This window comes from Adiantum capillus-veneris, chromosome 6 (assembly GCF_014529385.1).
Source record: "Adiantum capillus-veneris isolate H3 chromosome 6, ASM1452938v2, whole genome shotgun sequence".
Classification (NCBI taxonomy): domain Eukaryota; kingdom Viridiplantae; phylum Streptophyta; class Polypodiopsida; order Polypodiales; family Pteridaceae; genus Adiantum; species Adiantum capillus-veneris.
This window is the reverse complement of record NC_140936.1, coordinates 102,125,628-102,135,796: the sequence shown is the minus strand read 5'-3', so window position 1 is coordinate 102,135,796 and position 10,169 is coordinate 102,125,628. Positions and strand designations below refer to the sequence as shown.

The 10,169-nt window shown below is 43.3% G+C and overlaps 1 pseudogene; it reads right to left on the bottom strand.

Moving 5' to 3' along the window:
* Positions 1 to 3,611: 3,611 nt before the first annotated feature.
* Positions 3,612 to 5,004, bottom strand: LOC147455992 (uncharacterized; annotated as a pseudogene).
* Between the last annotated feature and the right edge of the window lie 5,165 nt (positions 5,005 to 10,169).

The following is a 10,169-nucleotide window of genomic DNA, read 5'->3' as shown; positions in this document are numbered from 1 at the left end:
TTAAGTGCACATAACAAAAAAATGACAATTGCTGTGGATATTTTATTGTTTTAAAAAAATCTAGTTTTTAAAGATAAATTTGGCTTTGTCTTTTTAAAGGGTTTTTAAAGATCAATATTGATATCTTTTAGAAATTTGTGCAAGTGTATTTTCAATTTTTTTTTTGTCAAACTCACAATATTAAGTGAATGTATTTAAATCTCAAAGAAATTACAAAACTGCCTCAAGCTCAAGCCGGAACCTTGAGGTACTAAAGATTCACATTTTTCCTCTCCTTGAGGCTACCAAGAACATAGTAGGTGTACCATAATTACAAATTTTTACTTATCACAGCTTGCTACAACGGCATGGGTAGCTCTATACCAATGTGTTTTGGAAACAAACAAATGTATTTTCAAAATTTTAAAAATAACTATAAAAAAACACTTCTATACCCTTTCTTAAAGTGCTTGAAAGATTTTTAATGAGTGCATGTATGTATATGCATGCACATGACAAAGACATTAACGGAAACTCAAACATTAAGTGTATTTTTATGAGGAGAGGAGGGCTTGCCTGCTTATGGAAAAGCTCAACCATACATGGGGTAGCTCTCAATGCAACTCAAGTATGTCACTAGAGAGAGAGAGAGAGAGAGAGAGAGAGAGAGAGAGAGAGAGTTGGCAAAGAGAGGAGTTTGGTGGACAATCCACTAGCAAATTTAGAAGGAGTACATTTGATTGTGTGAATCACCGTTTGTGATGGTAGATAGGACACTTTCAACACAAGCACGGGAGGGCGTGTGCACGTGCGTGTACGTGCACGCGTGTGTGTGTGTGTGTGTGTGTGTGTGTGTGAGAGAGAGAGAGAGAGAGAGAGAGAGAGAGAGAGATTAAAGAGGCACTCATCAATGAGAAGAAGAGAGTAGAGAGAGGTGCTATGTATGTGTGTGTGTGGGGGGAGGAGAGAGAGATTAGAAAGGTGCTAATCAATGAAAGGAAGATATGGAGAGAGAGAAAGAGAGGCAAAGAGATCACAGAGGGGTTGATTCTCATGATTGCTCACGTTAAAATATCCTCAATTTTTGGTGAAAGATGATAAACGAGAAATTTTCCTTGGGATGAAACAATGGATCGACTACACGCACACGTAGATAGATACATAGAGGGAGCGAGAGAGAGAAGACAAAGAAGATAAGTTCTACCTTCAATAAATCTCTCTCTCTCTCTCTCTCTCTCTCAATGAGAAGAGGCTAATTTGTATTACTGAAAAACAACTCTAAGAATGTCCAAATGGTGATGATTCAAAGGGCACTGAAGAAACAAGCTGGAACTATGAGAACTGAGTACAACCAACCACATGGGAAAATTGAAAAAACAAAAACCAAATGAAAAACCTCTCGTAAAGGATTAAAATTTTCCCATGGTAAGCTAACTAGAGAGAGGATGATAGCAACCCGAGAAAGATAGTCATTTCCATCAAGAGAATACTATGCAATCTCTCTCTCTCTCTCTCTCTCTCTCTCTCTCTCTCACACACACACACACACACACACACACACACACACACACAACACACACACATACAAATACACCCATGAGAAGAATTTCTAATGTATGTGCATGTACATTCCTATATATATAAACTTTAGCCCTTTCTTGTGCTAAACCCAGTGTGTACCTTTGCAACCTGCGCACACTTCATGCTCGCCATAAGCCGCTGGTACAACCAAAGTCGGTCCGAGCTAGGAAGTGGTCTATGCCAACCAGAGGGTGTGGGCAAGTGCAGTGCAAAAGGCTAGGGCAGGTGCCAAGGACCCGGGCAACCAAAGGATAGCGGAAAAGTATGTCTAAAGTAGCTTTTAGGCCAAGGAGGCTCAAAGACGGCTCAGTAGGGGTAGCAGATGAAGATGTCCAAAGTGCTCTATGAGTGTCCTGAAATGTATTGCTCGAGATGCTTTAGAAGCTAGTCCAGACGGCTCGTCAAACGGAGCCGCGGTGCTCAAGATATTGCAGTTCAAAGTTAGAGTGTGTAGCAGATCCCCGACGGATAGGGCAACCGGGGACAGGTGGCCCAGGCAAGTGATAGTGGATGGATGTGTAAAGCTTTAGTTGTGGAGCATGCCTGTCTTCTTAGATTGTGAATCGAAGCTCTGGTTAGCAAGTTATGATCAGTTGAAGATTTTCGGGGGGCTAGGTTTGAGCCCACTTGCCCGCATTGGGAAATACACCATCTGGTGTTTTCATGAGATCGCCAAGTGTTTGGTACATAGTGTGCAGCATATGATGCTAGCAAGAAGTGATGGCACATGGATCGGAGTCCGGAGCACGGAGATATGCTCGGCCGAAGTTAGCAGTTTGTGGCAAGCGTGAGGAGTCAGATGCTTTTTCGCGATTTGGGGGTCGGGATAAAGTCACCTTGCGGGGTCGGTATGTGAAATTGAAGATTGGAATGCACAGTTTTGGTCGGGTTCAATGACCGGTGCATAGGCCAACCGGGCAGGAGATGTGGTAGATGTGGCAAATGGAGTGCCAAAGTTTTTTGCAAAGGGGCTTTTTTTGCTAGAATTCTTGGGCCAAAAGTGTGTTGCACCCTAAGGCCGCCACGTGGAAAATAATACCCCACATGCCCATGGTGACCCTTCGGGTGGAGACTATATAGGTGAGGCCGTGACCTCCCATGGTTGACTGACTTGTCTACTCCTACCTACACCCCTTGCTCCGACGCCACACGACCCTGGAAAGTGCTTGCATCTTCAAAGATTCAATATCATTTACGATTTTTTCCAAATCGTGGAGACATACTTATACTGACATACTCACTCAACTTTATTTAAAAACACTTTTCACAGATTCCCTCCAATATTCTCTTACCGCCCCCTCCAGACACCCCCTACCACTGCCCCTTGGGCCTTGCCCCCTGCGTACCCCACCTACATGCCCCTCATCTCTCGCCTACGCCGAGCATCTCGTTGCTCATCCCTCTGCACGGAGTGAGAGATCGCCATCGCAACTGCAGCAAAAAAAATCTCTCCGTAGATAGACAAAGAGAGACTGCAACGTCGTGCTGAGTTGCTCTCTATACCTGCGAGCATGTTGTTCTCTCTACGTGCTCACCTCTCCATCGCACCTCTGATGCTCATCACCTCCTCACATTTGCATACCCAGCTTGCCCCCTTGGCACAGTCAACAGACAATTAGCTACCCTCCCTCAAGCTCCTCACTGAACTCAAGGAAACCAGCATGCGCAGCCCGCCAGAGAGAGAGAGAGAGAGAGAGAGAGAGAGAGAGAGAGAGAGAGAGAGAGAGAGAGAGAGCAGCCTGCACTCCTGCAGGTGGCTCACTGCGGCTGAGAGAGACAGAGAAAGAGTTAAAAGCCTGCGAGAGCCGCCCACTGACTCTGAAATAGGCTGTGAGAGAGAGACAGAGAGAGGCAGAGGTGTCAGACCATCTGTGGGTGGTTTCCATTAGAAAGGAAGAGAGACATGCATACTCATGCGCCACCCGGCCTCCAGAGAGAGGTTCGAGATAAAGACTTTGGCCGCCCCGCCCGATCCGCTCTACTCGTCAGGCCGCTGACCCCTCTTCCTCCTCCACTGCTACCACATGGACTGCAAAACATATCTTCCTAACATTCTCGTCAATTGATGCACTCCGCAGCTAAGGACAGGGCGTACAGATAGTAACAAATGGTGCAGCTTGTTAGGGTCTGCAGGACAACGACGGAGGCACTGTACCACACCGCCCAGGAGGTCGGACGCTTTGTGTAAGCCCTAGAATAGAGGAGTGTCTGGTCTCCACTAAGAATGAAGTAGCTCCACAGAGCTAGAACTGCAACTGGCCCTATTTCTCGAATTGCCAAGATGATCGTAAGCCGTCACAAGTTGTAGCGCCCTATGGGAAACCCTACCGCAAAGAGTCTCGAATCAAATCCTACATACATCTTGGGAAAGAGAAGCTCTAGCATGGAGCCTGTGCCGCTAGCATCCCCAACATACGACCGCATGATACACCTCGCTGCTAGCCCTGCACTAAAAGCATCCAAGTGCAGAGTGACCACCAGCGCAAGCTGGATGAATATCTCCATAAGGCACAGGACCCCATATCTCATGGAACTGTTGTCGGAGGCTGCCTTCTCAAACTCGGCACTGCCAATTTGCTCGGGGTCGTCCAACACGTCAAATAGAGCCGTCTGCATGTTCCTTGTCTGCTCATCCTAGATATGGCAGATCGACGGAGAAGAGCAGCAGTGGCCATGTTTAAATCCTCATAAGCCAGAATGATGCCTCCTGTGTTCTCGCAAGCAAGTGCGGTCAAACAGTCGGAAATGGCTTCCCAGTAGTCCCGGTCCCGGTCTCTCCCCTCTGGCGACAGGAGGCCGTGGCAGTTTGACACCACGCAGTCTCGGCAGTACACCACAGAGTACTGCTGCATGCCATCGATCATCGTGAGACTTGCACCTGTGTACATCTCGCTCCCACAAAGAATGCCAATCGACCAAAGTTGAGGGTATGAGCAAGCACCTGCACGCATGTGGCTCGGCTGCAGGGTTGCCGTCGCACTCCGAAGTTGCGTCATTGTACCATTTGCAACAAACTATCTCCACCGTGGCTTCCGTTCTATTTACCAACCACCATGCGAGGGCCTTGTCCATCAACTTGCCTTTCCCCACAGTGAAAAGGGCATAAGTGACGACTAACGCATGAGCATCTTTTATGAACGCCCAGATGGACTCCACCGGCAAGAGTTGCAGCGTGTAACAATGCACGTAAGTGGCTTCCCTCACAGCACATTCAAAGTCCAATCTGCCTCTCACAGCGGTGTTGGTCCAGGCGCTCAGAGCACCCAGCGTAGCGAGCCCAGAATCTAGGAAATTCAACGTGTCCGCCAAAGCTCCCCCAATCTCTTGTGCGCTGGCTGACACTGCAAGGTTCTGCATCAACACAAGCAGGCAAACTACCCCATTGTAAAGGAGTCCTGTGAGCGGTAGCTTGAACATAGTTCTATCCATGTCTTCACCACAGCTTGCCCCGAGTTTAACAAGCGGCAAGTAATTGGCATTTTTCATAATCGACCTGACATACTTACTACTTTTGTAGAAAATGAAACTACCTGTAGCTATAGGTAGGTTTCTTTCATAAATTACATTCACAATATAAATTCAACAAACGAATCTAATAAAATATCGCTTCAAATATTACGAACACGTCTTTGTGTACGAAGGCCACGTCGACCTCGTAGCACACAAATAGGACAAACCTGTTGACTTACAGCCTCGCAAGCTAAGATCGGAGCCCTGCTTTAATGTGCCCATGCATGCTCACTGCGTTCCTCAACATTTTGGACTCTATTAATTGCAAGCAATGCATTAACCATGTCATCGGAAGCAATGTCTGGCTGATCTCTCTCTCTCTCTCTCTCTAAATTCTACAGCAAGAGGTGAGGGTGAGGTAGCTCATAAGCATGAAAACTCATAACTATAAGGCTTTGGCATCATGAGCCAGCCAGAGCAAAGACACTATGGTATGTGAAGAGATATGAGGGTTGGAGCACTGAGAGCTCGCTATGGGGGAAGGCAACCGGCAGGAGGGAAGTAACACTGAAGAGGAGATTGTGAAGGGAGGCCAGAGGAGCCACCAGATTATAAAGAAACTGGAACTACAGACATTTGTTGGAGGATAAGGGAGGTTTAGATAGTGCAAAGAGGAGAAATCTCACCCAGCTAGCATGGGCAGCCAATTACATGCAACTTGAGGACATTTCGAGCTTGTAGGGGGCCTGATCAATTGACGTGCACTGTGAAAGGGGTGCATGGGAGTAATTCGTGAGTGAGGAAGGTGGCTTTGCGAACAAGAATGATAGATGTGCCATTAGGGGGAAGCTCATAAGAATGATAGCTGGTAAGTCTTGTAGAAGGAGTGATCTGAGCATGCAGGTATGTGTGTAATGGGAGCCGGCCAGGTGTGGATGGTGAGACGGTGGAGTGGATGCAAGCTGTAAGAGTGTGGTGACCGCATCATTGTTCCGGCTAGATGTCACCTGTAACTGCCTACAAGCTTGCATGATGTGGTGATGTTGTGGCCCTCAAAGACACTCCTCTCCTCCATCATGGAAGCACGCAGTGGCGTACATATTGATTGAGCATGTAGTTATCCATGTAATATTGGGATCATCGGAGGAGGGGAAACTCGAGTAGATGGTGAGATGACGCAAGTAGGAGCGTGGTGAGTCGTATTGGTGATCGCATCACTGGATCTCACTGGATGTCATTTGTGAGTGCCTACAAGCTTGCATTTGGTGACGTTGTGGCCCTCACCCTCCTCGTCTCATCCTTGCTGCCATTACTATCTCTGTTCCAGCATGTTGTCGTCCCAACCAAGATGAAGGTCACTGCCGGTGCTAAGGCCGCTGTCAAGGAGACTACCACTCATGTCGCCTCCTCATCATCATTGCCGCTTTTGCAATAGACCATATGACTTCTAGGCACTGGGCAAGGGAGTATAAGATAAACATCTGGGCAAGGGAGTGTAGGAATATCACTATCCTTGGTCCTCTGATGTTGGAATGTAGAATGTTTGAGATCAAGTTTTCTTTTTGAAAGAACATCTTATGGCCCTTGCATACCATACATCTTGGCATCCATTGACGTTTTGGAAGCACACGTGAAGTTTGGATGCTATAAAAATAGATGATGGAGAAGATGCATAGATGAACATGGAGGCATAGAAATAGATGATAGAGATGATGCTTTCTTACTTAATCCTAAATTGCATCAATTATACAACGTGGTTATAATCAAGGTGCTTTGCTGAAAATTGCTCGATTTTGTGTTAGCTCGGAGTGGTTCGCTCGGAGTTTGGGATTCATCCTACAAGATATAATGGGTTGCTACATTTTGAAAGCAATATTAGGATGCATGGGAGATTTGTTCACATTTTGTTTTGTAACAAATATATGGACTTTATCAATCCTAAAGTATTTTTTCAAACAAAGATAAATGATTTTCACATCAATAAGGAATTATCTAAAATGAGGATTTGTTTTGGTTGAAAATATACCAAAAACTTGAACCATACTCTTTACAAACCAACTTTGGTGTTTGCCAAGGTGTTTGATGAAACACAACCATGTGGATGTTTAACTCATAAACGGTTCTCTAATTTTTTAGTTGACTTAGAACCCTTCTTTATTCTAGGTTGACTAATGGCTCTCGATGCTTGAGGATTATGGAGATGAGGCAATTGAGCATCCACGAAGTAGCTAGGAGGTAAAACATGTGAGGAAAGCAAGCTTGAATGTGATAAAAGCCGAGCACTCAAGCTGGGTAAGAAGATAAGCCTTCTAAACCTACAAGGGGTATAGTGTATGCTTAATAATGGAGAACACTTCCCAAATGTCCCTATACCATGTTTCATATCAAAGGGCGTGGGAGCTAAATTGGATCACTGCTTAGGTGCAAAGTGGAGATGATAAGATAGGCTTAAGAATTTAAAGGTGAGTTCAATATATCATCTCCCTGACGGATGACAAGATAGGCTCAAGAATTTAAAGGTGAATTTAGTAGATCATCTCTCAAAGGTTAACATGCTTTAGCAATTGATGGATATAGTGTTTTGGATTGTTGTAAATTATTACAACTTCACTATTTAATTTGATGTTTGAAGTCTTCAGCCATCACCATAGTATGATTAAGGTTATCATGATTCAATGTCACTCTCTCATATAATCACTCATTATCAAAGCATTAGTAAGTGTACGATCATGATGATGAAATGTGAAATATCACTTTTAAAGAATGATTTCTTGGTATGAAAATTTATGCTCCAAAGACATGGGTCTCCAACTTCATTATAGTTTGTTGGGACAATAAGATGATGATGGCACCGCTCTGATTTCCTTCTTACGAGCACATTTAACTTTAAGTTTTGTGAAATTTAATTAGGTTTGGTTCCACCCACCAAGTTTCAATACTATCTCTCATCACACAAGGTCTACAAGCTTGCACTCTTTTGCCTCTCTCTCTCTCTCTCTCTCTCTCTCTATCACACACACACACACACACACACACATACTTACTTAGAGAGAGGGAAAGAGAGTGTGGAGAGTCAATGAGAATGTTGGATGGTTGAAACTCATTGATGTTTGCTTTCCCTCACTCTCAATCTCATGTTCACCTAGCTACATCTATAGACCAAGCTCAATATAATCTTTTACATGTACATGTGGTAACCTTGCGGTTTTTTGGATCTTTAAATATATGTTCTTGAAAGGGTTTGAATGATATCATAATGAATCTTGGAAAGAGTGAGTGGGATAGTGTAGCAATGGGGAGAGTTGTGAGAATTTTGTTAGACTATGTTGATATGGCAAACAAAAGTTTGAGTGTAGCAATGACTTGAGGTTGCACTGAGTGTAAGTTAAAGCTTCAATTTCAAATTAATAATGGAAACAGTCTTTTATTTTTATTAATACAAAGTGATTAAGAGAGATAGAATATATCTTTTCTTTTTTAAACAATGATAAGTAGATAGGCCAGAGAGCCTATCCAAACCATTAACAAAGCCCCCTACAATGCACACACATGGTGCATCAAATATGTCAAGTACCTAACATAGCACATTAGTGAACAAAGAGTTAGGTAAGCACGCATCTTCAGGGCCAATTACTTCAAAGTATTATCAAAGAGAATTCTTAAGGGAACTTTATATAGTTTCACGCATTCCTTTGTAATGAACAATGTTGTATACGAAGATCCCCTTTTAATTTGAGAGAGAGAGAGAGCCCCTTTTAATTTGTGTGAGAGAGAGAGAGAGAGAGAGAGAGAGAGAGAGAGAGATGAACTCATGCATTAGCTTTGCTAATTGAACAACAAAATCTTAGAGATTATAAATGGAATATTATGTGATATGAAAGTCTGCAAATCCTCATAAATTATACACCATGTACACCAAGGTTATACATCCCATCTATAAATCCTAGAAAAATTAAGCCATGCTACGAGCAAAACATTGTATCACCTTCAAGTCATTTTCCAACCAATGAACATCAAAGAATAACCAGGTCAATGGAATAAAATAGCAACTTAAAGAAACCAACAATTACTTTATGTTTTATAAGGATAAAAACATTGATGTGGGTAAATTTTCATTGGATTGTCTTCTCAAAGGGTTTAGATGTCATCTCCTCCGCTGTCCTATATGAGATGTCACTATTGATAGTTAGTTATTATAGTTACCTTATCGTAGCTTTGGAGGATGATCTTAGTTAATAATGAAGCATCCAAGAATATATTTGTCACTACCTTATCGATGCATAGAGAATGTTTGCACATGTTGCCACCTTCGGGAAAGATGAGGGAGGAGAGTGTCACGGAATTAAGCCTGGCTTCTAATTAGCAGTAGCAACACGCGATTCACATACTAGCCACACTATAAAATTTCATCAAACTTTCACATACGTGAGGGGTTTCCCATCAAACACCATTGGGTTGGTAGTAGATTTTGCTAAGAAATACAAAGAGAAAAATGAAGTGCATTCCATGAATTTGTATGCATATCAATGCAAAATTTTGGTTTGCATCCCCTATTGGTGCAGCAAAACACAAGAAGTTTTGGACAAATTCTCACAATAATTCCCACATTGTGACTTACCTCAACATCATGAGCTTCTGTGAGGTACGATTGGGGGCAAGGGATTGCTGGCCCGGTCGGTGGGCCGGCAGTCTTCTGCCCCCAATCGTACCTAGCTAGGTATGCGGTGCATCTCAAGCATAAGCTCATGATGTTATGCATCGTTTGAAAAACATTGAAAAAAACTCCATTTTCCTACATGAGAAAATTTCTAAATCTTCTTGTGAAAGATAGTATGGAAAAGTAATGTATTTGAACTTTTTGATGATAGGTCCCATGACACACGTTTTGTCAGGCATTGTTTTCTTCTTTGTGACTAGTGTATTAAGGAACAAATTTGATTTTAAGAAGCATGGCATGGGATCAAATGGTGCATCTTTGCAATTCAAATCTACAAGGCCATTTACTTTCCTGGCATATTTTCCCAATGATCTAATGTGGAAATGACATGGAATTTTTTTCCTTCAAGGCTTGGCAAAGGGGAGCAAAATGGAATTTTGGGCTGGTAAAAAAAGGAAATGCTAAAGGATCTAATGCATGTGCATGCGATGTTGTCCAAGTA